Source organism: Chelonoidis abingdonii, chromosome 19 (genome assembly GCF_003597395.2).
Source record: "Chelonoidis abingdonii isolate Lonesome George chromosome 19, CheloAbing_2.0, whole genome shotgun sequence".
NCBI lineage: Eukaryota > Metazoa > Chordata > Testudines > Testudinidae > Chelonoidis > Chelonoidis abingdonii.
In genome coordinates, this window is record NC_133787.1 from 1,770,259 (window position 1) to 1,798,191 (window position 27,933).

The 27,933-nt window shown below is 48.2% G+C and overlaps 1 long non-coding RNA gene across 1 annotated transcript in view; it reads left to right on the forward strand.

Moving 5' to 3' along the window:
• Nucleotides 1–24,905, forward strand: part of LOC142047948 (uncharacterized) — a 28,518-nt gene extending 3,613 nt beyond the window's left edge. The window contains exon 3 of the long non-coding RNA XR_012657280.1: nt 24,240–24,905. This is a non-coding gene — a long non-coding RNA (uncharacterized LOC142047948). The remainder of the gene's footprint in view (nt 1–24,239) is intronic.
• Nucleotides 24,906–27,933: the final 3,028 nt, after the last annotated feature.

A 27,933-nucleotide genomic window follows, 5' to 3' on the forward strand; every position in this document is an offset into this window, starting at 1 on the left:
CACTCATGATTTATATACCTCTAGTCATATCCCCCTTAGTCTCCCTCTGCACAAGCGAAAGAGTCCTAGCCTCTTTAATCTCCTCATATAGACCATCATTCCAAACTCTAGCTCACTTAGTCCCCTCTTTGAACCTTTTCTAGGCCAGTAATCTTTTAAGAGAGGAACCAAATCTGTAAGCAGTAGTCAAGATTGGGCGACCATGGATTATATAAAGGCAATAAGATTCAGCTATTCCTATCCCTTTTTAATGATTTTTAACATCATTGCTTTTTGACATGCCTCTGGCAACACTGCGTGGACATCTCAGAGAAAAACTACACAATGACTTCCAGACCATTCCTGACATTGAAAGCTAAATTACCCCCATCAATGTAGTACAGTTGGTATTTTCCAATGGGCATACTACATTATCTCACATTAAATTTCATTTGCCATTTTAATGCCCAACTCACTTATTTGTGAGATCTTTTGAAGTTCTCAGTCGCTTTGGTCTAATATCTGAGCAACTTAGTATCAATCCTGCAAAACTTGCCACCTCACTCTTTTAACCCCGTTCTCCAGATCATTTAGAAAAGTAGAATAGATGCCGAGGCGACCTTGCGAAACAAACTAGTTACCCCCTCCATCTGAGAATTAACCATTCATCCACCCTTTGTTTTCCCTAACTTTTAACCAGTCTCAATCCAGAAAGAACTTCCCTTTGATCCCATGACAGCTTAATTTACGTAATGAGCCTTGGTGAGGGACCTTGAGTGATGTGGAGAAAGTGGATAAGGAAAAGTTATTTACTTATTCCTATAATACAAGAACTAGGGGTCACCACATGAAATTAATAGGCAGCAGGTTTAAAACAAATAAAAGGAAGTTTTTATTCACACAGCGCAGTCAACTTGTGGAACTCCTTACGTGAGGAGGTTGTGAAGGCTGGGACTATAACAGCATTTAAAAGAGAACTGGATTAATTCATGATGGTTAAGTCCATTAATGGCTATTAGCCAGGCTGTGTAAGGAATGGTGTCCCTCACCTCTGTTTGTCAGAGGGTGGGTTGGATGGCAGGAGAGAGATCACTTGATCATTACCTGTTAGGTCCACTCCCTCTGGGGCAGCTGGCATTGGCCACTGTTGGTAGACAGGATACTGGGCTGGATGGACCTTTGTTCTGACCCAAGATGGCCATTCTTATGTTCTTAAGCATGCCTTTGAACAGAAGACTTCTTATTCTCGGAGGTGGTGAATAGATCGATCTCTGGCCATCTCCAGCTCAGAAATATGTTGTGAAAATCCTGATAAAGTTTGTAGATGACACAAATATTGGGGGAGTGACATAACTGAAAGATTTTGAGAGAGAGAGAGATCCTGCCATGAGCACTGCCATACTCAGGCCCAGAGTGGTTCCATGCCCCCCCAACCACGTGCGGCTCTAGGCATTTTGCCGCCCCAAGCACGGCAGGCAGGCTGCCTTCGGCGGCTTGCCTGCGGGAGGTCCCTTGTCCCATGGGTTCAGCAGCACGCCTGCGGGGGGCCCACCGAAGCCACGGGACCAGCAGACCCTCCGCAGGCATGCCACCAAAGGCAACCTGCCTGCCGCCTTCGTGGCGACCAGCAGAGCACCTCCCGCGGCTTGCCACCCCAAGCACGTGCTTGGCGTGCTGGGGCCTGGAGCCGCCCCTGCCCCCAACCCCCACCTAAGTGCAGGCAATGGCTGGATACTAGCTGTGAAACCTGCAGGCTAGAGGCACAAGACACTTCTCTTCTAATCCTGGCTCCTCTGCCATGCTGTGTCCAGGGAGCAGCTTGCTTTTTTCAGAGCAAACCCCCATGCAGCTCCCCCAGGAGCCAGCGATAAGGAGCACCAGCCCTTTCCCCTGGGCTCTATCACCAGTGGTAGCTGGTGTATAGAGTGTGTTGGGGCACCACCCCACCAAATTAGACAAGCACACACAAGTGTGTCATTACAAATCTCACACACAGCAGGTCTGTAGCAAATCTATCACATGCTGCTATGTTTGCAATTCGTATTTAGCAGCAGGGCATCTTTCCCACTGCTCCTGAGCCCATGCACAGACCGCACAGTCAAGGTCGTAAGAACAGCCAGACTGGGTCAGACCAAAGGTGCATCCAGCCCAGTATCCTGTCTGCCGACAGCGGCCAATGCCAAGTGCCCCAGAGGCAATGAACAGAACAAGGAATCATCAAGTGACATCCCAATCACCCATCCCAGCTTCTGGTAAACAGAAGCTATGGACACCATACCCTGCCCAGCCCTGGCTAATAACCATTTGATGGACTGTCCTCCATGAAATTAGCTAGTTCTTTTTGAACTCCAGTTTTACAGTCTTGGCCTTCACCAATTATCCCTCTGGCACAGAAGTTCCATAGTTTGACTGTGTGAAGAAATACTTCCTTTTTGTTTGTTTTAAACCCTACTGCCTAATCAATTTTCAAGTTGGGTGACCCCTAGTTCCTTGTGTTAATGGGGTAGTAAACAACACTTCCTTATAATACTTTCTCTGCAAACCCCCAAGTCATGACTTTATAGACTCTTCATCATATCCCCCCATAAGTGGCACAGACTCACCGACAGCGCCTCCTGCTTGTCGTCTCTGGAATTAGCGTCTTGACGCGAGGATTGCCCTCTGTTCAAGCTGGTGATGCCGCTACCCACTGCTGGCCCCGTGTCCTCCTGGACTCCAAGTGCGCCTGTTATCTGGGGTCCTGCCCCCTGGCAGTACCCCCGCAGGTTTATTTCTTTGGGGGGGGGGGTCTTTCCCCCTTCTTTCCCCCAGGGGGAACCCCACCTCACTATCCCACTTCACCTCAGTCTTGGCTATTGCAACAGTCTCCATTCGAGACCCGTTCCCTGGGGGCAGACTGGCAGGAAAAGCCGCTTCATCACAGGCAAAGGTGTTCAGACAATGCTGCCTCTGAGCTACCCATGGGCTGCCCCTGCAACAACAAGTACCGAATAGGCCTCTATGAGGCCTGCAGGGCCTGGGGCTTTCCTAGGGCCGGAGCGACCCCGGCCTCTGATGGCTTTTCCTAGCCCTGCTCCAACTCCAGAAAGCTGGTTAACCTCTCTTACAGCCAGCCCTTCTCTCCCCAAACACACGAAGATCAGGACTTGCTGAGCTCCTGCGCTCCCAGCCTCTCTCATAGGGCCGGCGTGCAAGCCGATTGGGTCCTTGGCCAGCTTGTGGCTGCTTCCCAGTCAGCCAGATTTACTGGTACCTCACCCCCTCAGGGCAGGAGCAGGTAACCATCCTGCTACACCTCCCATTCAGTGGTCCTCTGTCCAAGATGAAAAGCCCCAGTCTTATAATCTCGCTTCAAATATGGAAATCTATATAATTTCTGTTTTGCCTTATGCCTGAACATTTCCAATTCCAATATGGGCCGACCCAACAAAAAATCCCCTCCAAACCGCAAATATCAAAAGCAGTTGGGGCATTATTAAATGGAATAATATCGAGGCAATATAATTTTCTGTCTACTATCTATCCCTTTCCTAATGAGTACTAACATTCTGTTCGCTTTTTTGGCTGCTTGCTGCACATTGAGTGGAATCTTTTCAGAGAACTGTTCACAATGACTCCAAGATCTTTTTCCTGTAGTTAGTAATTAGTACAGCTTAATTTAGACCCCGTCATTTATATATGTATAGTTGGGATTAATGTTGTCCAATGGTTCATTACTTTGCATTTATCAACATTGAATTTCATCTGCCATTTTTTTGCCCAGTCACCTAGTTTTCAGAGATCCTTTAGTAGCTCTTCACAATCTGCCTGGGACTTAACTATCGAGTAATTTTGTATCATGTGCAAATTTTGCCACCTCAATATTTACTTCTTTTTCCAGATCATTTATGACTACATTGAACAGCACTGGCCCCAGTACAGAGCTATGAGGGGACACCACTATTTACCTCTCTCCGTTCTGAAAACTGACCGTTTATTCCTACCCTTTGTTTCCTTTCTTTTAACCAGTTACTGATCCACGAGAGGACCTGCCTTCTTATCCCCGACAGCTTACTTTGCCAAAGAGTCTTTGGTGAGGGATCTTACCAAAGGCTTTCTGAAAATGTCTGGCAATACGTGAATCAGCAGAGGTTTCCTAAGGCGTTTGGGATGCTGGATTGAACCCACAAGCCATAGGCTGTGGTGGCTGTAGAGTGTTGCATCTAACTGCCCCTTGTAGACCCTGCTGGCGAACTAGGGACCTTTTAGAGCACAGCAGCAGGGACTGCACATGACAGTAAGGGTCCAGCAGGGTCTATATGTGGCTGTTAGAGAACTAGGGACCTTTTAGAGCAGCGTTTCTCAAACTGGGGCTTGTAAGACTATTGTTTGGGGGGCAGGGGCCATGAGAGCAGTGGCTGCTGGCTGGGTGCCTAGCTCTAAAGGCAGTGCCGTCACCAGCAGCACCACAGAAGTAAGGTATGGGAGGGGGTCATCACAGCCTGAAATATTTCCATGGGGGTCTCAGCAAAAAAAGGTGTGAGAATCCCTGTTTTAGAGCTTGCCAGCAGAGTCCACATGCAGCAGTTAGAGAGCTAGAGACCTTTTAGAGTTCACAAGCAGGGTCTGTGTGTGGCAGTTAGAGCACAGCACTTTAGAGGGTGCTGTAGCTTACACCTCCAGGCACTGGCACAGACTCCAGTACCCGGGTAGGTCCAAGGGCAGAATGGGGGTGTGTGTGGCCATAATGGGAGTGGAGGTGGGAGAGGTCCTGGATCATCCCAGCCAATGAGAGGAGAGGGGAGGGTAGCTGGGAGCCTTTTCCCATCCCATTGGAGATGCCCACACCTCTCACCCCAGTGCTGTGAGGTGCTCAGCAGTGGGTAGGTTTGGAGGGAGCTGGGACGCTGTAGCCAGGCAGAGGAGTGCAGGGGCTGAAGCTGCTGGAAGCTGAAGGCAGAGCTGAAGTGATGTCAGAACCCTGGTAGAAGGACAGCTGGACAATAGAGCACCTCAGAGGGAGCAGGAAGTGGGCACAGGTAGGGGGGGCAGGGCTGGGATAGGCTGTGCAGGGAGTCACCCCCTGCTCCTCTGGGCCTCCCCCTGCTCCCTTACTGCCCCATCTTCCTCCCAGCTCCTCCCCACTCCTCACCCCACTTGCCTCAATTCACCACCCACCACTGTCCATCCCCTCTCTCCAGGCACAGCTGTTCAGCTGGGGAAAGACAGAGGCATGTTCCCAGGCTCAATGGGGTGATGGAATGATCAAGCACATCTGAGCTGGAAATAGCATCCCCCCAGCTGAGTGCTAGCCATGAGCCCTGTTCCAGGGCAATCACAGGAGAGCCTGGATAAACCCCCACTCCCATTGCTATGAGCGCAGCAGGGTCTTCCTGTGCTGGGCACAGACAGACCATTCACACCTCTGAGCCAGGCCCCAGGTCCCTTCTGTCACCTGGACACCAGACCACGCGACCCTGACCCAGTCGCAAGTGCGCCAGTTAGATAGGGTGGGGGAGAAGGGGCTGCCACTCCCCTGGGTTTCATACAGGAGGTGGGCTCCCAGGCGGAGCTCTTAACTGCACAGTATTAGTGTGGAATGTGAGTTGTGCAGAGAGGTGCTTCTCCCAGCTTGTGTCCCTGGAGCAGGGAGTCAGTGTTTTGTTTACAAACAGAGGCAGGGTGATTAAGATCAGAAAAGGCTGATAAATTAATGAAAGCTCTGGAAGTCATTAGATAAACCTGTAAACCAGGAATCCCTCTGAGCGTTAAGGTGTTTCACAGAAGAAATCCACACATGGATTTCCACATGCACAATTAAGGCACCAAACAACTTTAACTCTGCCCTGTCCTGACACCATACAATTGTAAGCAGAGTCAGGATGAGCTCTACCCTGACATCTGGTGGTGAATTATGGGGCGTGTGGAAGGGAATTTTAGGTATTTGCATTGGCACACCCACCCCACCTAGCAAAGAGCACGGCAGCTTGGGATGGTTATTTTGACAGCTCTGGGATCCCCAATATCTTTGTTATTGGGGCAGGAGGAATAAAGTGTTGTCACCCTGATTATGTGAATGAGGAACTATGAGACTGCTTTATGACAGAGATGTCTCAATATCAATTAAGTAGCACTTGCTAGCACCCCAAGGGACCACGGGGATGCAAAACCTGTGTGAAATGAGAGAGATTGGGGACTGGTGTGTGTATCTGATGGTATGGGCCCCCTTTTGAGCCTGGAAGACCAATTGCACATCCTCCTGTCTCCACTGTTGGAGAGTAGAGCTAATTTTGTTCCATTAGGAGTCCATCTAGAGGCTGCTGAGCTGAATTCATGTTGGCTATGGCACACCAGCACCAGGCTCCCCTACTACAAGCTGAAATCACTAAAAGAGCTAAGCTTACACTGAGTAACTGAGTGCTGTGTAACTAGTTAACCTGAAGATCTATAGCTAAGTGCTGGCAGAGCAGAAGCAGTTTTCAGCATGTTGGAGCAGCCCATGGCAACAGTGAGCGGAGTGGAGCGGTTTACTGGGACGGCTGGAGAGGAGTGGCACAGCTGATGTAGTGGAGCTGGTCATGGTGAAGTGCAGCAGAACTCCACAGAGAGGCAGAGCAGTTGGCCTGCGCCACCGTAAGGTGCCCCTTAACCTATGTGTGCCCCCCCCCATTTCCACCCAGGCTGGGGGTAAACTCTGCGATAAACTTTTGAACTCTGGGGTGGCACTGATACAGACTTTCAGTTTGTTGGACTTTGGGTGATTGGACTTAAGACCCTAAGGGGGAAAGGACATTGCAAACATACTTGGAGGTGGGTTTTTGCTTTTGGTTTGTGTATAAATCCCTGTTTAGTGGTGTTCTCCATGGGATGCTGCATTGTTTCCCTCCTTTATTAAAAGATTTTGCTAACACTCAGACTCGTGCTTGAGAGTGGGAAGTATTGCCTCCTAGAGGCGCCCAGGGGGTGGTATGTAATTGTCCCAGGTCACTGGTTGGGGCTCGAGCCGGTTTTGCATTGTATTATTGAAATGGAACCCCTGGATACTGAACTCGGCCCTGTTACTGCCAACTCAGAGGGGCAGAAGGGTTACATTTTTAGGGGCTTGTCCGGGAGTACCCCTCGCAAGCACCTGTTAGTGTTCCACTGTATTGGGAAAAAATTGTGTTTGTATTGTTGAGGAAATTACTGTTGTATAATGGCTAATATGTCGGGTTTGTTGGGCCCCAGTCCTGCAGCCTCTAGCTCAGGGGCGCAGCTGCAGCCCATGATTGGGCAAAAACACTGGGCATATATTAGAAAGGTTGTGCTGGCCCATGCTATGTCAAACTCTGTCATAAAGTTAAGGTTTTGGCTGGGGAGAGGAGTTTGAAACCTTGTGGAGATACCACTGAGATGCTGGCGGAGCGGGCCATACCCAATGTAGAAAAGCGAGGATGTCTAATAGAGAGCCTTAGTGCGCCAACATTCAGACATAATTCGCACCCTGACTCATTGACCCTGGGTCTTGTGGGAGGGACTGCCTAGAGGCCCTTGATAATACTTTGGGAGCGTGTAGAGGAGCCCTGAAGACAGTTACTGTAAATTCCTTAATTCCCGACAGCAAAGGGTGAGAAAATTTCAGCCTATATACAGAGGCTGGAGAGACTGCTTCGAGAGCTGTTATGAGGAGAGCAGTGACTGCTGAGCAGATGGATCAGACCAGACTGCTCAAGTTGTAAGAGGGACTCAGTATCAGAACCCGATTCTATTCATCTCTGACTAAGAGAACGGCAGGAACATCCCCAAGTATACTCCAGCTGATAAAAGAGTCAGGGAAAAGGAAGAAATGCAGGCTGCCAGCGAGTGTTGGGAAAGCCCAAACATTGGAACCAGTCTAGCACAACACACTGCAAATGGCCAGTGTACTGATGGTGAGCACCACAGAGGAACTGCCCAACAACAATGCAGGTCTGATGGAAACGGATAGCTGAGCTGCAAAGCACCCATTGACTGAGCTAAGTTTCAGGAGTAAGGAGCCTTCAGACTAGTGGTGATGGAGAAGTCAGTATCTAGAGCCACTGTGCACCCCAGTGAAGGGGAAGGACAATTCTTTGCTACCGTGTGCTCAGATGGGCACAGTGCTGCTAACATGCCAATAAAGGAAGAGAACCCTCCTTACTGGTATGAAAAGCTGAGGATTATTTGGAGAGATCCAGTAGCTGCCAGAAGGTCTGGGACGGAGACCACCTAGGCCTCCTACAGGATTGCAAGATTCCCCCAGAAGAGACCGTCCAGCTGGATCCCTGCAGGACTGATAGGGCTTCGAGCAGAAGGTCATGGTGAGGATTGAAGGGGCGGAGTGTAAAGCCGTGTTTGGACACTGATCTCAAGTGACTATTATATTTCAGTCATTCTACCAACAGATGCTCGGGCACCTGCCTATACAGCCCACTGATGGCATTGGTTTGTGTGGCCTCAGCGATGGATGAATAGCACCGCTATCAAGGTATGTCATAGTGCACCTGGAATTCCAGAGAGGTTGCTGGGTAGGGCAAGAGGTAGAACAGTCTGCTCTTAATATGCCCTGACCTTAAAGGGGCTCTGTGTGTCTGGTGCTAGTAGGACCAACTCAGTTCTTCAAGGTGCTCGCGGATTACTGCAGATGATGGGCTTGGGGCCCAGCTACCTGAATACCCTGATGTCCATCACTTTGTGCTGAGAGCCTATAGGAAGAATTGAGAACGCTAAAAGGAGACATCTGAGCTACCGATTGGGGCACTAATGAGTACATGGGGCACAACCCCCTTAGTATGGCCTGCAAGGATGGAGCAAGAAGTGCTTGGTCAATGAGTACTAGTCTGAGAGAGGGCAAGTAAACGGGGCATTAGCAATGATAGAGCAGCCGGCTGAAGGAGAGCTCCCGGAAGGGGTGCTGGTCCCCAGCGGGTCATAACCCTACTCTGCTGACAGCAGGAAAAGGTGACTCTACTGATTGCTAATGAACAAGTGAGATGTTGTTGGTGAAGCAAGGACAAAGATAGCAGATCTCTTGAGCCTGAATGCAATTGTAAAACCCGCAGTGCGAGACTCAAGTTCCGACAATAGACCCAGCAAAATTTGACTTTGGGAGATTCACCATTGTCCGAGGATGTGAAAGATCGCCTGGAGGGAGGAAACTTGTGAAAGATCCAAGGTGTTCTCATTGCATGAGGGGTGTGAGATGTGCCAAAAGGAGTAGAGACAACAGCAGACTACGTGACTCTGGACACTTTCAGAGAGAGATCTAGGAGGTTTGCTGTCTTCCGAGATGGAAGATGTGCGACAACATTTCAAGAGCTGGCTGCAACGGCATCATTACAGATCCCCGCAGCTCACACGCCTCACTCATTGTGGATGGTCTGTAAAAAGAATCAGAAATCTGATGTTTATTGACTTACCGCACCCTAAACCGCGCGTACTGATGCGTTGACCAGTACACAATGCCTCGAGTCCAAGATGCCTTAGACTGTTTGCTGGGAAGCCAGTGGTTCTCTGTGTTGGATCTTCGGCGTGGATACTACCAGATCCCTCTGGGTGAAGAAGATAAGGAGAAGACAGCCTTCATCTGCGCCATTAGGTGTTTATCAGTCTGTCGAACGCATGCCGCAAGGGATTTCTGAGCCACCGATGCCTACATTTTCAAACATCTTATGGAGAAAGTTTGTGGGAGACATGAATTTACTGCAAGTGTTAGTTTATTTGGATGACCTGATTGTGTTTGGAAGAACTTTGGAGGAGCATGAAGACAGGCTTCTTAAAGTGCTTGATAGGCTGGAGGATTATGGTTTGAAGCTTTCAATTGACAAATGCCAGTTCTGGAGGACGTCGGTGAAGTATGTGGGTCACATCGTGTCCCAAGAGGGTGTGAGTACTGATCTCGATAAAATAGAAGCACTCACTACATGGCCATGTCCAAGCAACTACAGAGAACTCAAGACCTTCCTTGGGTTTAGTGGCTACTACAGCAGATTTGTGAAAAACTATGCAACAATTGTAAAACCCCTCAATAATCTTACCAGGGGATATCAATCCAGCAAGAACAAACCTAAGACCAAGAATAAGGGGTCTTCTGTGCCGAGACACTATGGCCCCTTCGAACACTTTGGGCCACGGTGGGATGAGAGATGTGAAAGGGCTTTTCGAGAAATCATTACTTGCCTAACTCATGCCCCAGTCCTAGTCTTTGCTGACCCAAGCAAGCCATTTATCCTGCATACTGATACCAGTTTGGAGGGTCTGGGGGCAGTACTGTACCAGGAGGTGGAAAGCAAGCGTAAACCTGTAGCCTTTGCCAGCCGAGGACTGTCTGATAGCGAAACCCGCTATCCCACCCACAAGCTGGAGTTCTTGGCCTTGAAATGGGCCATCACTGAGAAATTTCGAGACTACTTGTTTGGGGCTCAGTTCCAGGTGTGGACAGATAACAACCCACTGACTTATATGTTAACAATTGCTAAACTGGATGCTACAGGGCAAAGATGGGTGGCTGCTTTGGCTAGCTATGACTTCAGCATGCAATACCAATCAGAGAGAAGCAGTGCAGATGCATTGTCCAGGCGTCCGCAGGCACCCGGAGTTGCTGTGATACCCATGGATGGAGTGAGAGCTATTTGCAGTGTGAGTCGCCGAGAGCCGGAGGCCCATGAGAGCCTTCATGGATGTGTTGCTGAAGCTTTGGGCCTGCCTCCTGCTTCAGTGCTGCTTCAGTGAACTATATTGCTATGGACCAATCTCCCTTGCCCATGCTCAATGCAGCTGACTGGCAGAAAGCCCAGCTGCTAGATATTGACATTTGTGATGCCCCTCCCTTTTGGCAAGTAGTGTGAGGCCCAGCTGCGGTTGTCCCACCTAACCCGGAGGGCAAACTACTATTGAGAGAATGGACCAAACTAAAACTGATTCAGGGAGTGCTACACCACATGACCACAGACCCTCTACAAAAGCAACAGACTCGACTAGTGCTGCCGAAAGAGTACAGATCCCTGGCCATGAGGTCCCTGCATGGTGACTTTGGACATTTAGGGATGGAGAGGACCCTGGAACTTATTCGCAGTATGTTCTGTTGGCCCCGGATGACTGAAGATGTTCGCAGGAAATGTGAGACCTGCACTCGATGTGTTCAAAGGAAAACTCTGCCCACGAGGGCTGCATATCTGAAGAACATCACCAGCAACAAATTTGGAGCTGGTTTGCATGTGATTTGGGTGCAATAATGGTAGAAGTGACAAGTGGACCGGACTCATTGGTCAAACTATTCATAATGGTAGCCGAAGTAGTGGACCGAAAACATTATACGCAATTATGCGCAAGGCGTCAGTATCCCACACGCGCTGTGGTCAGTAGAGGGCCCCACTGGGGAGCTCCGAGCCCTGAGACGATGGACGTGTGGGTAAAAAATAGTTGTCTTCACGTTTGATATGCGGATCCCGCCTCGGACCTTATCAGTTTGAATCAGCGGAGTATCGAGACTTTGAGCATCACCTTCGGAGAGGACGGTGGTGCTGAGGAATAGGCGAGGGAAAATTATACAGAGTCTGGTGAGAGAGTACAGCGCGTGGAGCGGAGTACTTATCCCCACCGCACACGGATGATACCCTCGAGCCAGAGAGGTTCAGCCGAACCCTATTAGAATATGGTAGGGACGTTGCGGTCAAGAGCAGAAGCACCTGGAGCCAACATGTTGCATTTCTGGTGCACACCTACAACGCCACAAAGAATGGATGCTACGGGAGTCACACCATATCTTGAAGTTTGGCGAGAAACAAAGATTAACCATAGACCTGTCTTTGGGTATCAGAAGGATGGCGATAGCTATGAAATCCATAGGCAATATGTATCCGACTATGAGAAACTATGGGATGATTACACATTAGCTACATCTGCAGCTCGGAGAACGCAGACCGCAAACAAACATCAATATGATGCTAGGGTTAAGTCTGCAAGAGCTCCAGCAGGGGGACCAGAGTCCTGCTGCAAAATTTGGGTATTGCTGGCCAAACACCAAGATGGTGACAGATGGAAGGCAATACTTTTTACTCGGTGATGGAAAGCTAAGAGACCTGCCGTCTCTACAGATCAAACCCAGAAGCGAGGGTCCAGGGCAAAACCTGCATAGGAAACCTTTTGCTCTCTGTTGGGGAATTGGTGGCACCGCTTATGCGATGGCCACAACAGGCGCTGCTGGCAGAGTGAAGTGCTGTACCAAAGCTGCCTTCTCAATGTAGACAGCCGGCCCCCTGCAGCTAACTTACCTACTCAGCAATCTGAGAGTGAGTTTCTGAGGAGGAAGACACAATCAGTCTGGCGTAGTATCCTGGGATGGAGAAAGAATTTCAGTCTCGATCAGCCTTGAATCAAAAGAGCAGTACCTCTCTTCCGCCCTAAACCCTATGGCAAGAAGTATTTAGGCCCATTCCCCCCCCCCCCTGACACTCCTGTGGTGGAAAACCCCGTGTGATAGACATACACAGTTTATATGACATGGTGACATACAGTATGAGAGGATGAACCTGAGCACCTCGACCCTTCCCACAGTTACGAACTAGAAATGCAAGGGGCTTATGCCAGTATCCAAGGGAACTCACAGGAAACCTTCCCCATCCATCACTCAAGAGCGATGGTCCCCTACCCACAGCAACAGAGATCTCATAGGCAAGACAGGGTAATAAGACCAGTGAAAACCATTAACTACAATGCACCTGGGGGACTATTGAGGAGCCAATTACATTTAGCACCAGGGTTTGTGGGAAGCTAAAGTGGACTAAGTAGGCCCTTGGAGTGGGACCAGTGAGTTGGTTATAGTAAGGAATGTGAATTTGTCGGGGATGACAAATTCTCACTGATCTACGGTGGAGGATGTAAGCAGAGTTTCAGGATGAGCTGTACCTGCATCTGTGCGTGAATTATGGGAGTGTGGAAAGGATTTTAGGTAATTTGATTGGCACACCCACCTCACCTAGAATAGCGCCCATGGCAGCTTGGATGGTTATTTTTGACAGCTCTGGGGATCCCAATTTCTTGTTATTGGGCAGAGGAATAAAAGTGTTGTCACCTACTGATTATGTGAATGAGGAATAATGAGACTGCTTCTATGACCAGAGATGTCGTCAATATTCAATTAAGTAGCACTTGCTAGACAAGGGACAGGGTGTCCAAATCTGTTGAAAATGAGAAGAATTGGGACTGCGTGTGTGTATCTGATGGTATGGGCCGCCTTTTGAGGCCCTGGTAAGACAATTGACATCTCCTGTCTCCACTGTTTGAAGAGTAGAGCTTAATTTTGATTCCATTACGGAGTCCATCTAGAGGCTGCTGAGCTGAATTCAGTCTGGGTCCAATGCTGCTATCAGCACCGGGGCTCCTCTACTATAACTTGAAATCACTAGAGCTGAAATCACTAAAAGAGCTAAGCTTACTGAGCTTGAGATCACTGATGCTGTGTTAACTAGTGGGGGAGCCTGAAGATCTATCATTAGTGGCTGCAGAGGGAGCAGTTTCAGTCATGTTGGAGGCAGCCCATGAACAGTGAGCGGAGTGGAGCCGGTTTGCAGGATGGCTGGAGTGGCTCACGGGTCCAGCTGGGAGAACGACACAGCTGGTGTGGTGGAGACTGTCCGTGTGTGAAGGCTACAGCAGAACTTCATAGGAAAGGGCAGAGCAGTTGGCCCTGGCCACGTAAGGTGCCCTTAACACCCTGTGTGTGCTGTGGCATCACACCACCACCACTTCCAACCAGGCTAGGGGGGTAAACTTCTGCAGATAAAAACTTTTGAACCTGGTGGTGCACTGACCACAGATTTTCGGTTGTTGGACTTTGAGGTGATTGGACTTTAAAACCCTAAGGGAAGGACATTGCAAACATTACTTGGAGAGGGTTTTTGCTATGTTTGGGTTATAATTATCCTGTTGTGGTGTTTCTCCAATGGAGATGCCGCATTGTTTTCCCTCCTTTATTAAAAAGATTGCATACACTCAGACTCCGTGCTTGAGAGTGGGGAAGATTGGCTCCTGAGGCAACCCCAGGGGGGTGGTATGTAATTGTCCCAGGTCACTGGGTTGGGGCTCGAGCTGTTTTGCCACTGTGTTATGAAACGAATCCCTGGATGTGAAACCCCGGCCTTTTGTGCTGCCAACTCAGAGACAAAAGTCTAATGGGCAAGAAAGGTTACACAATAATTCATATGATATTATTAAAGCATTATTTAAAGATCAGGTGAATTGATTTTTAAAGACCTCATTAGGGGGTCATCCTTTTTCGTCTCCTTGCGTGCAAGCAGGGCCAAGCTAGGGAGTGAGGCACAGGGGGAAAGACCACCAATGTATAACTGGAGGGTGAGAAGCCAAGAGAACCCTATGTAATCATGCAGGACAAGAGTAGCACCAAAACTCCTGGATGAATGCTTGTGCCATCCTCCAGGTGGACAGCAGCCACACATGGCGCATAAACTGAGTCAACTGCCATAACTGCCAACCCCAAGTCACATATCATGAATCAGGGCTCCCCCAAAATCATGAGATTGGCTAGAAAACTATGGCGAATATTTTAAGTACCATATTTGAGCTTTTGTTTTATTTGTGTTTGGTTTCGGAGCCTTTAAGGTTATTTTTTCAAGGCTTTTCTCTGCAACATGCCGAGACTAGAAACTCTTTAAAAATCAAGCTGAGATTCTCACATCATTACAGCATTAACAGGAAATTGTGTTCTTAAGAAAGAGTACCAAATACTGGGAAAATGTATGCTAAATATAATTGCAGGGAAATTGGCGAGTACTGCACTTTCTCATCTAGAGATGCTAATTCACAGTCTGCCAGGGTACTGATTGGAATCTGTCTTGGTGAAGGAGCTATTCTGTTTAGGAGAGCAGCTACTGATCCTTCCCCCTGCGCCTAGCTAGTATTAATCCTAGCTGGCCTGCTATGCTCTTGCTGCACAGAGCCTGATCTGAGTTCGAGGTCCTGTTGCCAGTGTTATATTTGCTCTGAAATGGAGCCTGGGTTCGTAATAGCGCTTTCCCAGTGAACTGTGAGCTGATGTTGATGCGCCTGGAGCTCTGTGCCTGTGCTCACCTGTCCAAGGTGAAAGCCTGAGACTCCTCTCCTCTCCCTGCAGGTTCCCCTGAAGTTCCACTGCCAAGGAAGCAGAGTTGCATGTCGCTGGGTGAGACTGCGCCCCCAGATTGAGCCGGCCACTGCAGCTCTTCAGTGCTGGGGACATAGAGGTCAGCCTCTTTGGGCTCTCTGGAGTTAGGTTTCATGTCCAGGCGAAGGAGTGGCAGAGAGCGGAGCAGGCAGTGTGAAGGAGCCCTGGAGCTGATGAGGCTGGTTTCCAGGCATCAGAACCTGCAGCCCTGCACTTGCTCTGTGTGGTGGTGGTAAGTGAGCCTGGTTAGGCGGCCTATTGCCCCTGAGCTGAATGATGGGACATTGGTGCCTAGTGTCGCATCCCCCTGTTGAGAGCCGTGTGACTTGAGAGGGAGTGCGTGCTGTATAATAGTCTCTGGGCACTCTGCTCTTTCTTCCTAGCTTTGACTTTCCTGCACAACACTACTCTGATGAGCCTGTTGGAATTCTTTATAAGTGCTGGAGACCACGTCAGCAACCTGATTTGTGGGAGCACCCAGAGAAGTGGGAGAGTGGAGAGACATATTGCTGGTGCTAGTGTCAGGGTAAGTGTTTGTGGATGTGGAGTTTGAGATCTGCTGCCCAGATTGTGCTGGCTCTGCTTCTGGTGAGTGTAGTAGAAGAGAGCCTGAGCATAAGCCCTTGTAATCAGAGGCTGGTGTGATGTCTGCACTCTATAAAGTTTTATGGAAAATATTGCTTTATGAAGTGTGGATATGATTGGATATGCTTTTATGCAAAAGTTTTCTTGTGACGGTTATCATTACCAGGGCCCGCCCGGAGGATTCGGCGGGGCCTGGGGGCAAAGCAATTTCGGGGCCCATTCCATAAAAAAAGTTATGTCTGAATATTATAGAATACTATATTCTCGTGGGCCCCTGCTGGGCCGGGCAAATTGCCCCACTTGCCCCCCCACCCCCCCTCCACCACCCCCCCCCCCCCGCCGGTTAGCCCTGATCATTACAAACCTTATAATCTACTGAGTTTGGTCATCCTATTTGTATGTATCCTTGTATCTGAAGCTAGAAATATGAAGTATGACTCTGAGGTCCTATTGTAATTATGCAAAGTGTGGGCCATTAATGGTGGTTTAGAATCTTGATAGTGCCCATTGACTAGGACAAATGGTTGTAAATGGTTTATTTAGCTGCAAGCTTTCCTCTATACATGTCTGCCAGCCCAAGGGTAATGAAGAATGAAGTCTTACCATGACATGTGACAATGTCACATGATACTGGACTCCATCTTAAGCCTGGTGCTTTTCCATTTAGAAGGAGGGGTGGGGACCCAGAGAGACAAAGGACTTCCGCCTTGTGCCAAAGCTATAAAAGGAGGTGGAGCAGGACAAAGGGGGGCCCAGTCATGAAAAAGCCTCTGCTTTTCACCTAAGATGCCTGGTGGAACTAACAAGGACTTTACCGGGGAAAGAATTGGGCCCAGACTAGGAAGGAGTCTAGTCTGTGAAGGAAGCTTAATGGAACATTTCTGAGGGTGAGATTTACCTGTATTCAGTTTCTTAATGTATTAGGCTTAGACTTGTGTGTTGTTATATTTTGCTTGGTAACTTACTTTGTTGGGTCTGTTGGAACCACTTAAATCCTCCTTTTTATACCTTTGTTTCTTGATAAACCCAGAGTAAGTGATTAATACCTGGGGGAGCAAACCGCTGTTCATATCTCTCTATCATTGTTATAGAGGGTGGACAATTTATAAGTTTACCCCGTATAAGCTCTAGGAGTTGGAGCATCCTCAGCAATAGCTTTGAGCTATTATTCAAATCTCAGGCTTTATGATAAAAGTGTTCCTTGTAAGCTTTTGTAATCAAGATGCAAAAGAGCTAATGAAAGCACACCCTGAGACTGGCTGCTACCAGCCACCCAACGAGATTGCTGCTGCATTTTTGAAAAGGGCAAAGTAACAAGAAGCAGGTGGAGGGTGGGAACCAAAAAATCCTGTTCCATTTAGTGTCCACCTGAGAATCAGTCCAGGTCTACCCTAAGCCCAGTGCACACTGGGACAGAACTTTTGGGGCATAGTTAGTGCTGAGTAGGTTGGCCTGAGGATGTGGTCTGTATCTTGCTGCTGAGTTTCAGTCTCTTAGATGCTGTTTGATAGGTTTGGGTCAACAGGAGCACTTATCTCCACTTGAACTCAGAGTGGAGTGGGGATCAGCAGGATCATAGACTATCAGACTTGGAAGGGAGGTCATCTAGTCCAATCCCCTGCTCAAAGCAGGACCCATCCCCAACTAAATCATCCCAGCCAGGGCTTTGTCAAGCCTGACCTTAAAAACGCCTAAGGAAGGAGATTCCACCACCTCCCTAGGTAACCCATTCCAGTGCTTCACCACTCTCTGAGTGAAAAAGATTTTCCTAATATCCAACCTAAACCTCCCCCACTGCAACTTGAGACCATTGCTCCTCGTTATCTGCTACCACAGAGAACAGTCTAGATCCATCCTCTTTGGAACCCCCTTTCGGGTATTTGAAAGCAGCTATCAAATCCCCCCTCATTCTTCTCTTCTGCAGACTAAATAATCCCAGTTCCCTCAGCCTCTCCTCATAAGTCAGGTGCTCCAGCCCCTTAATCATTTTTGTTGCCCTCCACTGGACTCTCGACCCTTTCCCATATTTCCACACCCTTGTGTGTGACCCAAAACGAACAAATACTCCAGATGAGGACCCACCGATCCAAATAAGGAATGATCACGTCCCTTGAGCTCTGGAAGCCCCACTATACGCCGCAAGCTGTTAGCCTCCTGCAACAAGGAAACATTATAAACATGCTGCAAACAGCGCTAACAGAGAGTTCGCAAGGGAGTTCTCCAGGTGAATCAGGAGCAATACAGACCTGGGGTATACGACTGCGTAAGTGTGTGTTGGGTTACTTGGTGTGCTGAGCAATTGTCAATACTGTTGTTTAAGGACCCTTCGGCTGGCATTTGAGGCTGGCTGCAAAGGAGCTGAAAACAGAAGCCTGGAAGGCTGAGCATCTCCAATAATGCGGCCTCAACAGAGCCAGGGCTTATAAGCATGGGCAAAGATCAGAGATTTTGTGACCAGGCTGCAACAGGGAGTCACAAAGAGATTTGAAGGGGGTGGAAGGAGCGGGATCCCTTGACGGTCATCTTGCCCTTCTTGTCCCAAAACCTTAACCAAACGACATTAAAAACTTGCTAAACAACCTAATAACTAGAGACATGCAGGCAAAGCCCAGCGCAGAAGGGCATCCAGTTATTGCCGAGGCGGCATTGTATCATACCCCCCTTGGCGTATATTTGTGCGTCGGTACAAGAACTCCTGACCCAGAGACCATTACAGCTTGGAGGCAAGGTGGTGAACTTGAGCACTAAGAGCCAAGAGAGTACGTTTATGAGCTTCCGGACAACTGTAAAATGTCCCACCTCGTCCAAAGCCCTGCACTGTTGTGGAGGATAAGGGCCCAGGGAAGCACAACGCTGTCCAAGGGAGCAAAGGGAAACCTCCATAGTTTTGACCCTCCTCCAGATGCTGGAGTGCCTCTCGCACTGAGAATACCTCCTGAGGAGAACTCGAGTTCTAGGAAAAGGATTGATAAGGGTGATTCGATTATAGAACATCAGAAACTGGGCCGATACCGGCGAGAACCGTAGGGACTTCGCCTGGTGGCGAAGTGTGGACTCTCAGGCATCTAGACAGACTATTGCCAGTGCGGAGGACGTGTCAGTACAATGGTAGGTACCAATGACGAGGAAGGGTAAAAAGAGTCCTGACCAAATTCAGCTGCTAGGGAAAGCATGAATCCGGACTCTAATGTGGCATCCAGAAATCTCCCATTCAAACTCAGCCAGTAGCCAGGCCAGCTCAGATCTCACAGCTATGAAACAGTGTAGAGAAGAGTTACGGTCATTAGCAACTAGGAAACTTTGATGGGGAGCTATACAGAAGATGACACCTAAACAAAGTGAAGCCAGACAACGCGCACTAAACAGCAAAAGGTGTAAGCAGTCCAAAAACAAGGATACTGGCAACATCTCTGTGGAAGTGCACGCGCTGGCAATAACAGCCCAAGTACAGAAAGGACGGCACCACCTCGCCGCATGCACACCGCCAGCGCCTAGCTTGAACCAAGTGACGTGCATGGAAGTCAGCTACTCACCATAAGTACCTGCGAGCCCAATATGAGACTTCTGATGTAAAGCACAGGCGAGACGAAGGTGTGCGGTCATCCCGCCCTGTCCCACGCCCCGTGGTCATCGCTACACACCCACAGTATGGCCATGTGAGTCCTGCAGCGCGATTCTGTGGAAATGGACCTCGGAACTGCCGAGACTCTGATGAACTCTCCCACAGTCTCCTTTACCACACTCAAATTTGCGATAAGAGCATTCTCGCTCCCAGCACCTCAGAGATGACGAGCGATCCCCACCTTCACCCACAGACACACACTTATCGCCTTCTCTATTGGCCGCGCAGTGACGACAGACAACTCTGTGCTGGTGGATAGTACCGGACCTCCACTCAAGCACACGGTGAACGCCAGCCTGGCTCAGAGGGAAACCACTGATGCGGATCACATCACTCTGCAAGTCTCAGACAAGACGAGCAGTCGCACAACTTTCGGATGAAAGCCACTCATGGACGGGAACTCGCCCACACCCTCGGCGCAAGAGACAGCAAATTTTGACAGCTGCCCAGCATCCGGGAGAAGCGGTGCATCAGTCGGAATTGCAACCCAACAGACCGACGCATCGTGACCAGTTGGAGTGGGAAAGTCGAGCCGTGGAAAGTGTAACGCCAGCTTGCAGGGCCATTAATCGCAATCCCTAAAAAACCAGTGACCGGGAATGCAAACACAATGGGTTGCAACAAATTGTCCCAACTTCGAGGCAATAGAGGGACCGATCCTATTCGGCACCACCCACCTGCCATCCCGAGACATAATCGAAGGGATTCCATCACTCCAGGCGCTTGTGACACCGGGGCGTTCATGACATTACACCAGGAGCTGGAAAGGTGCATGATGCACGCATCTCCGGAACAGTGCCTGTTCAGAAGCGGCAGCCGCCTTTTTCCCAGACCAAAGATCACAGTAGGAACGTCGAAAGCCATTGATCCCTGAGAACCCTGCTACGCCTAGCTGTGCTCAGAAACAACAGAAACTGACGACAAAAACGTACACAGGTCGACCTGCAGAAAACGGGATGTCTTGCCGTAAAGGCACTGACAAAGGTGCTTTATGAAGCAGACTGGGAAAGCAAGCAATCCCGCTGTAATACCGCTCCTGACCCGCATAATGTGTGAAGGGAAGTAAACATCATCAGGATGGACCCTCCGAGATCAACGCCTGAGCGAATTCACAAGCCAAAAGCAGGCTACAAAGCCCACACACAGGGCCAGATGAGGATTCCCTTAAGGAAATCGAGGCTGAAAGCGAACATAAATGTTGGTGCCTGACAGGAGTAATTGCATGGTCATAAGATTTCAGTGCCTTTTTCCCTGTTACAGATCACCCAATATAATCGTTTAAAAAAACAAAATCTTATAAAAATACAGTACAGAAAGAGCAGGGGGTAGGTCGGGACTGTATCAGAGGTTTGAAAGCCGCGATGCGCAAAGCCTCTCACTCAGGATTAATAGCGCAGGTAGGTGGGGTAGTGCATAGGTAAGGGCTATCTCGGCTGTATGAATGTACAGGTGGGGCAGCGGTGGGTAAGAACCAGGATGCCTGAGAAGGTTTAGCAAACAGTGGGCACAAGGGGAGGAGCTTGAGGGTAGCACGGAGTGATCGCCCAGCTACCAGTGACTGGCATACACCTGGCATCCAGAACTTACAGCTGCTTTGGCTTCTTGGGTAACACAGTCCTTCTCCTGCGTGTGCCCTCCACTGATGCATTTCTCTCTCCATCCCACCGTACTCTCTCATACGACATAACCGCCACAATCTCTGGCTTCCCTTGTTTCTCCCAAGTCGTGTCTCTCATCATCCATAGCCGAGATAGAACTCTAAAAAAAATAAAATGAAACATATACAAGCTAATGTTTAAACAAGTGATGAGTAGACTATTTTGGCATCATACCAACATGCAAACAAGCACAGAAGGCCACAGCAGCGAAAGAGAACAGTGATAACGAATATGAAATGAACCCAGCGCCGGCGACCACCGAAGGGAGTGCGATAGGCCACGGGTTTTGCATTGGGGAAAGCATTGGGAATCACTGAACAGTACCACATTTCCAAGATTATCCTCCAAATTATCGCGCTCCGCACCTGAAGAGCTGAGTCTTCCACCAGCAATGTATTCTGCCCTGTCCATATTCACTTGCCTGGGCAGCCAATGTCCCCCCACACCATCACGGCACAGTGCGCGACGCTTAGCCTGACTGGACAAGGACACAGTGCCTCCCAAAACTGCGCAACGCGCATGGCCCACGTTCTGCAAACGCAGAGAACAGAGCTTCCGCGATGTGTAGACCAAACAATGGCATCCACATCTAACATGCAGCAGTCACCATAACCTCCCCACCCTCCCCAAAACAATTCCCCTCCTTAAAAAAAAACTGCTACCGGGAACACACCTTCTCTTCTCACCCACAAACATTCCAGCTGCGCACGGCAGCTCCCCGGCTCAAAGGACCTGTTGCATGGTCCTCACTGGACCCGGTCCCCACCACCTGAGACCTATCACCCATTCCTTACACCCCCCCCTCCTCTCCTCTGAACTGCCATCGTGTCTCGAATTGCATGGGCCACACCAAATACGCATCCACCGTAAAAAACCAGTCAGGCACACCTGACGGTTCCTACAGCTTTGCAAAGGAAACTCTCAGCTCCTACTTAACCCGCACTACAGCGCCGGTATGCCCTTATGCTGCAACTTTAATCGGCCGCAGTACAATCTATGCTGGAGCGCAGCGGAGCACCAGTCCTCACTCCAAACACTGAGAGTCCCAGCCACATCCATGCGGCTGGGGCAGCAGCATGCAGTGAGAGAGCACTCCACGCCGATGAGCAAACACAAGGGATTTTTAAAATTCCCGGGCATAAAGGCGTCACCTGACCAGCAGTGCGAGTTGAAACGATGAGAAGTGCTGAAAAAAAAAAGGGGAAAAAAAAAAAAATGCGGATAACCTCCTAAACTCTGAGGCCATAACAGTGCTTGGGTCCACACCTAATAACAGCGCTGCATCACAGCGCGAATCGCTACACCCAACAGACCGGTAAGCCAGCACGCAGCCAGGACTCCGCTGGCTTGTTCTCAATGGTGTAACACAGATAGTGCAACGGGCTGTACCCGATCCCAGTGCGCAACCTCCATGTAGCCAAACCAAGAGATGGGAAAGCCGACTGCGCAAGAGGACATGGATCGGACACAGACTCTCTTAGGAAGTCAAGAAGAGAATCCCAGTATACTCAGAACAGAAGATGAAGAATGAAGGGCCAGATCAAAGATAAACACACATAAAAAAAACTGACACATCAGAAAAGCAGACAATAAAGGCGACACAAAGCTATAATCAAATAAGAGGAACTAGAGCCTGTGAAACAGAGGCCGATGATAACCACACAAGAAACCTGGGGGTGGACATCAAGGCACAACATCCGGGTAAAAATCGAAGGACAGAACAATCATGTGGGGGGGATGCACTATAGTGAAAGAAAATGTTGAATCAAATAAGAAAAATCAAGTGAATCCCATTTCCACGAAACCATGGAAAAATTCAGCCACTATAGATAAACATAGTATCTATAGCAACCAGCTACAGACCAGTGAATGATGAGAAACTAAGGAAATTCAGAGAGGCTCAAAATTAAGAAACCAAAATAAGGGGAACCAATATTCTATATACGGGAACATTCCTAGAACGAAATGAAGAATACATTTCCGAGTACTAAATACTGCGTGGAGCATCTGTACGGGAACCCACAAGAGAGGCAACTCAATTAATCCTGAAGTGGACGAGGACGCAAAGGTAACTATAGCAGGACAGACCGCTCGGAAATATGACCATAAAATCAATAGCATCAACTCCCGTGGGAAGAACACCTAACAGCCAACCACTGTGCTATTAATTCAAAGGGAAATTGTACAAATGAGCTAAGTTAAACAGAAAAAAAGACAGTGGAACTAAAGTGAATCCCCACTCATGGCGCTTAAAGACACCATAATAAAAGCCCAACCAATTAAACCAAAAAGAACACAGTAAAGAACAAAAAACGACCCCTGTGGCTTAATAAGCATAGAAAAACATGCGAATAAAGACTAGCCTTCAAAAACCGAACCAAATCCAGTGAGGCAATAAAAGGAGCCAAACCTCCAAATTAAGTAGCAAAATGTAAAAGAAAAGGCAAAGAGGGAATGAAGACAGCAAAACCCAAAGATAAAACAAAATTGTAAGTACATCAACAGAAGCCAACCAACCATGGCGTCTGACGATCGAGAACAAATGAAGCGCTAAAGAATAAATCATTGCGAGAAAACAAAGGATCTGCTTCATCTCATGGCTGAAGACTAGGGAACCCAAACCTGAGCCGGCTTGAGGGACAAATCGAGGAACGTCACAATGAAGTTCACTAGAGATTGGGAAAAGGAATAAACTCAACATTACACAAGTCACTGGGACCCCAATGCAATAACACAACCATAGTTCGAAAGCACAAAATAAGTCGAACTATTAACAAGTTGTAACTTCCTTAAAATCAGCCTCTACCCAATGAGGAAGTTAGCTAATAACCAATATAAAAGAGCTCTAGCGTCCGGCATTACAAAACCAGTAAGAACACGGACGGCAAATTAGCAAAAAATAAGTGAAAAATGGCAGAACATAAAAAACCATCAGTCCGTGATAGGGCCGGAGGATTCAAGGACTCTTAAAAAAAATAGAAATAGAAACATTTATTACAGAGGCTACATTGTTTATAATCACAGTGAAGGAGTTTGTAGACTATTTGTGGCATCATTTACACATGCAAACATAGCACAGAGAGGCCACAGCAGCGAAGACATGGTGAGTAATGGGAAATGAGTGATTAATGAATCCATGTTTCTGCCGCGACTCACCTGGGAAGGGGAGTTGCTTGAGTTAGGGCTCACTGGGGTTTCTGTGCATTGGGGAAAGCAGTTGGGGGAAGTGCACTGAACAGTATCCCTACATTTTCCACAGGATTTTATCCTGCCAGATATATCGCTGCTCCGGGTCACCTGGGAAGAGCTGGAGGGTCTTCCACAGCAATGTGGATTCTGCCCTGGTCCATATGCAGCTTGCCTGTGTGCAGCAATGGTCCCCCCACCCCTCACGGCACAGTGGCGCGGACGCGTTAGCCTGACTGGGACAAGGACCACAGTGGCTCTCCCTATAAACTTGCGCAAGCGCATTGCCCACGTTCTGGCTGAAACTTTTGCAGAGATTACAGAGGCCGATTACCGCGATGTGATAGACCAAATCAATGGGCTATTCCACATCTAGGAATGCATGCAGTCAGCCATAACCTCCCCCACTCCTCTCCCAAAACATTTCCCTCCTTAAAATAAAAGCTGCTTACCGGGAACACACTCTTCTGTTTCTTCTTCACCAACAAGTTCCAGCTGCTGCGACTGGCTAGCTTCCTCCTGGCTTGAGAGGAGCTCCTGGTTGCATGTCTCCTGGGACTCCGGGGTGTCTCCCACCACCTGAGTACCTTCACTCTCAGTTTCCTCTACACCCTCCCTCTCCTCTCCCGGCTCTGAACTGTCCATCGTGGTCCTCAGATTGGCAGTGGGGTCACACCCAAATATCGCATCCAGCTCGTTGTAAAAACGGCAGGTCATGGGGGCAGCACCTGAGCGGCGGTTTCCCTACAGGCTTTGCAATAGGCACTCTGCAGCTCCTTTACTTTAACCCTGCACTGCACAGCGTCCCGGTTATGGCCCTTATGCTGCATGGACTTTGATATCTGGCCGTAGGTATCATAGTTTCTATGGCTGGAGCGCAGCTGTGACTGCACAGTTTCCTCACTCCAAACACTGATGAGGTCCTGCAGCTCACAAGTGCTCTATGCTGGGGCTTGTTTGGGGCGTAGAGGCATGGTCAGTGATTGATTGATTGCACTCCACGCCTGGCTGAGCAAACACGAAGGGGATTTTTAAAATTCCCGGGGCATTTAAAGGGCGGGTCACCTGAGCCCAGGGCAGTGGAGTGTGAAACGATGAGCAGAGTGGCTGAAAAGGGATGCTGGGATACCTCCTAATACTCTGGAGGCCAATAACAGTGCTTTTGGTGTCCACACCTGTATAAAGCCAGTCGCTATGCACACCTATGTCCGCTGTGATGATCGCCCTCCACACCCCAGCTGCCCCAGCAGATCCCAGGGTGACCTTATAGTCCAGCACCTCCACTGGCACGCCACGGCAGCTTTCCCGACTGCCCGCCTGTCGGCCTTCCCAAACAAAACAACAACAGCAAAACACCAATAAAAAAACCTAATATTTAATTCACAAATTCTATAAAAAAAATTTTGTGATTCAGTTTGTAACAACTATGCAGTAAAGTACGAGTTCGCAGTAGCCCGTGACCCCCCTCCCAGCCCAATTGTCTCGCAAAAAAAACACACTCTCCGAGTCTAGCCCAAGCCCTAGAGGATGGGGAGCGGAAGCCGACCGCTCGCAGCCCCAGGCATGTGCGATCGGACCACCAGAAACTTACTCTTAGGAGAGTCAATGTATAGTAAGAATCTCGCCATATAGTCAGGCGAAAGAAGACGAAGAGGATAAGTCAACGGCCAGAGAGATGATAAACATGCGACATAAAAAAGAAGTCTACAATCACGAAAAGGCAGACAAGTTTTTAAAGTGCTTTAGACAAATGCTAGAAGTCTAAATCCAATAGCAGGATCCGACCTAGACAGCTGCCTTGCTGATAGGGGCTTTGATATATAGCAATACACAGAAACCTGTGGTAGTGAGACAATCAATGGACATCAATGGCAACATCCGGGTACAAATATATCGGAAGGACAGAACAATCATTGTGGGGGGGATGGCACTAAGTGAAAGAAAATGTTGAATCAAATGAACAGTAAAACTCTAAGTGAATCCACATTTCCATAAACCTACTGGATAAAATTCATGCCTAACTAAGATAAACATAGTATCTATTACAACCACTACCAGGACCAGTGAAGTGATGATGAATACTAAGGAATTAGAGAGGCTCAAAATTAAGAAACCAAAATAAAGGAGATGACCAATCATTCTATATACTGGGAACATTCCTCAGACACAAATGAAGAATACATTTCCGACTTATAAATGACTGCCTCAGTGAGCATCTGTACGGGAACCCACAAGGAGAGGCAACTCAATTAATCCTGAGTGGAGCGCAGGAGCTGCGTCAAGAGTAACTATACGGCAGACCGCTCGGAAATAGTAACCATTAAGATCAATAGCATCAACTCCCTGGTAGGGAAGAAACACCTAACAGCCCAACCACTGTGCATCTAATTCCAAAGGGAAATATGTACAAATAGGCTTAGTTAAAAGCAAAAAAGACATTGACTAAAGTAAATCCCGCAAGCTCATGGCGCTTTAAAGACACCATAATAAAAGCCACTCAATGCCATACCCAACCAAAAAGAAACATCAGAAAAGAACTAAAAAGACCACCGCCGGCTTAATAGCATATAAAAAACAGTGCGAGATAAAGACTTCCTTCAAAAGCGAAGTCAAATCCTAGTGAGCAATAGAAAGGAGCACAAAACACTGCCAAATTAAGTGCAAAAGTGTATAAAGAAAAGCCAAAGAGGGTTTGAAGAACGACTAGCCAAAAAAACCCCAAAGTAAAAACAAAATTTTTTAAGTACATCAGAACAGGAAGCCTGCCTAACCAACCAGTGCGGCGTCTTGACGATCGAGAACAAATCGCGTCAAAGAATAAAGTCATTGCGGAGAAACTAAAGGATCTTTGCTTCAGTCTTCATGGCTGAGAATGTTCAGGGAATTCCCAAACCTGAAGCCGCTTGTAGGTGACAATCTGAGGAACTTCACAGTATGAATGTCTCACTAGAGGAGGTTTTGGAATAATGGATAAACTCAACATTAACAAGTCACTGGGACCAGATGGCATTCACCCATGAGGTCTAGAAGAACTACAAATATGAAGTTGCGAACTATTAACTAAGTTCGTTAACCTGTCTTAAATCAGCTTCTGCTACCCAAGTAGACTGGAAGTTAGCTCATGTTAAGCCATATTTAAAAAAGCTGGCTGTCCCGGCAGTACAGACCAGTAAGTCTAACTCGTACTGGCAAATTAGTCAAAAAATAGTGAGTAAATTGTCAGACAAGAAAAAACAAACTGGTTGAGCAAACTGTCCAACATGGTTCTGTAAAGTGGACATCGTGGTGCTTACTATCTATAGAGTTCTTTGGAAGGGTCAAACAACATGTAGACAAGGGGCCAGTGACATAGTGTACTAGATGCCAGAAAGCCTTTGACAGGTTTTCCTCACCAAAGGTCTCTATAAGAAATAAGCTTGTCATGGTAAAAGGGAAGGTCCTTTCATAGGATTTGCAGAACTGGTTAAAAAAGACAGGAACAAGAAGTAGGAGATGAACGTAAAGTCTCAGAATGGAGAGGGGTAAAACTAGTGTGTTCCGCCAAGGTAGTTACTAAAAAATCCTATTCAACTTATTCATAAAGATCTGTTTGAGAAAGGTAAAGAGCGAGGTGCGCAAAGTTTGCCAGTGATACTAATATGCTCAGATAGTTATAGACAAGCAGCACAGTGAAGAACTTCAAAAAAATGCCACAAAAACTAATGATGGCAAACAAAATGGCAAATGGAAATTATGTGGATAATGTATAAGTAATGCACATGAAAAAA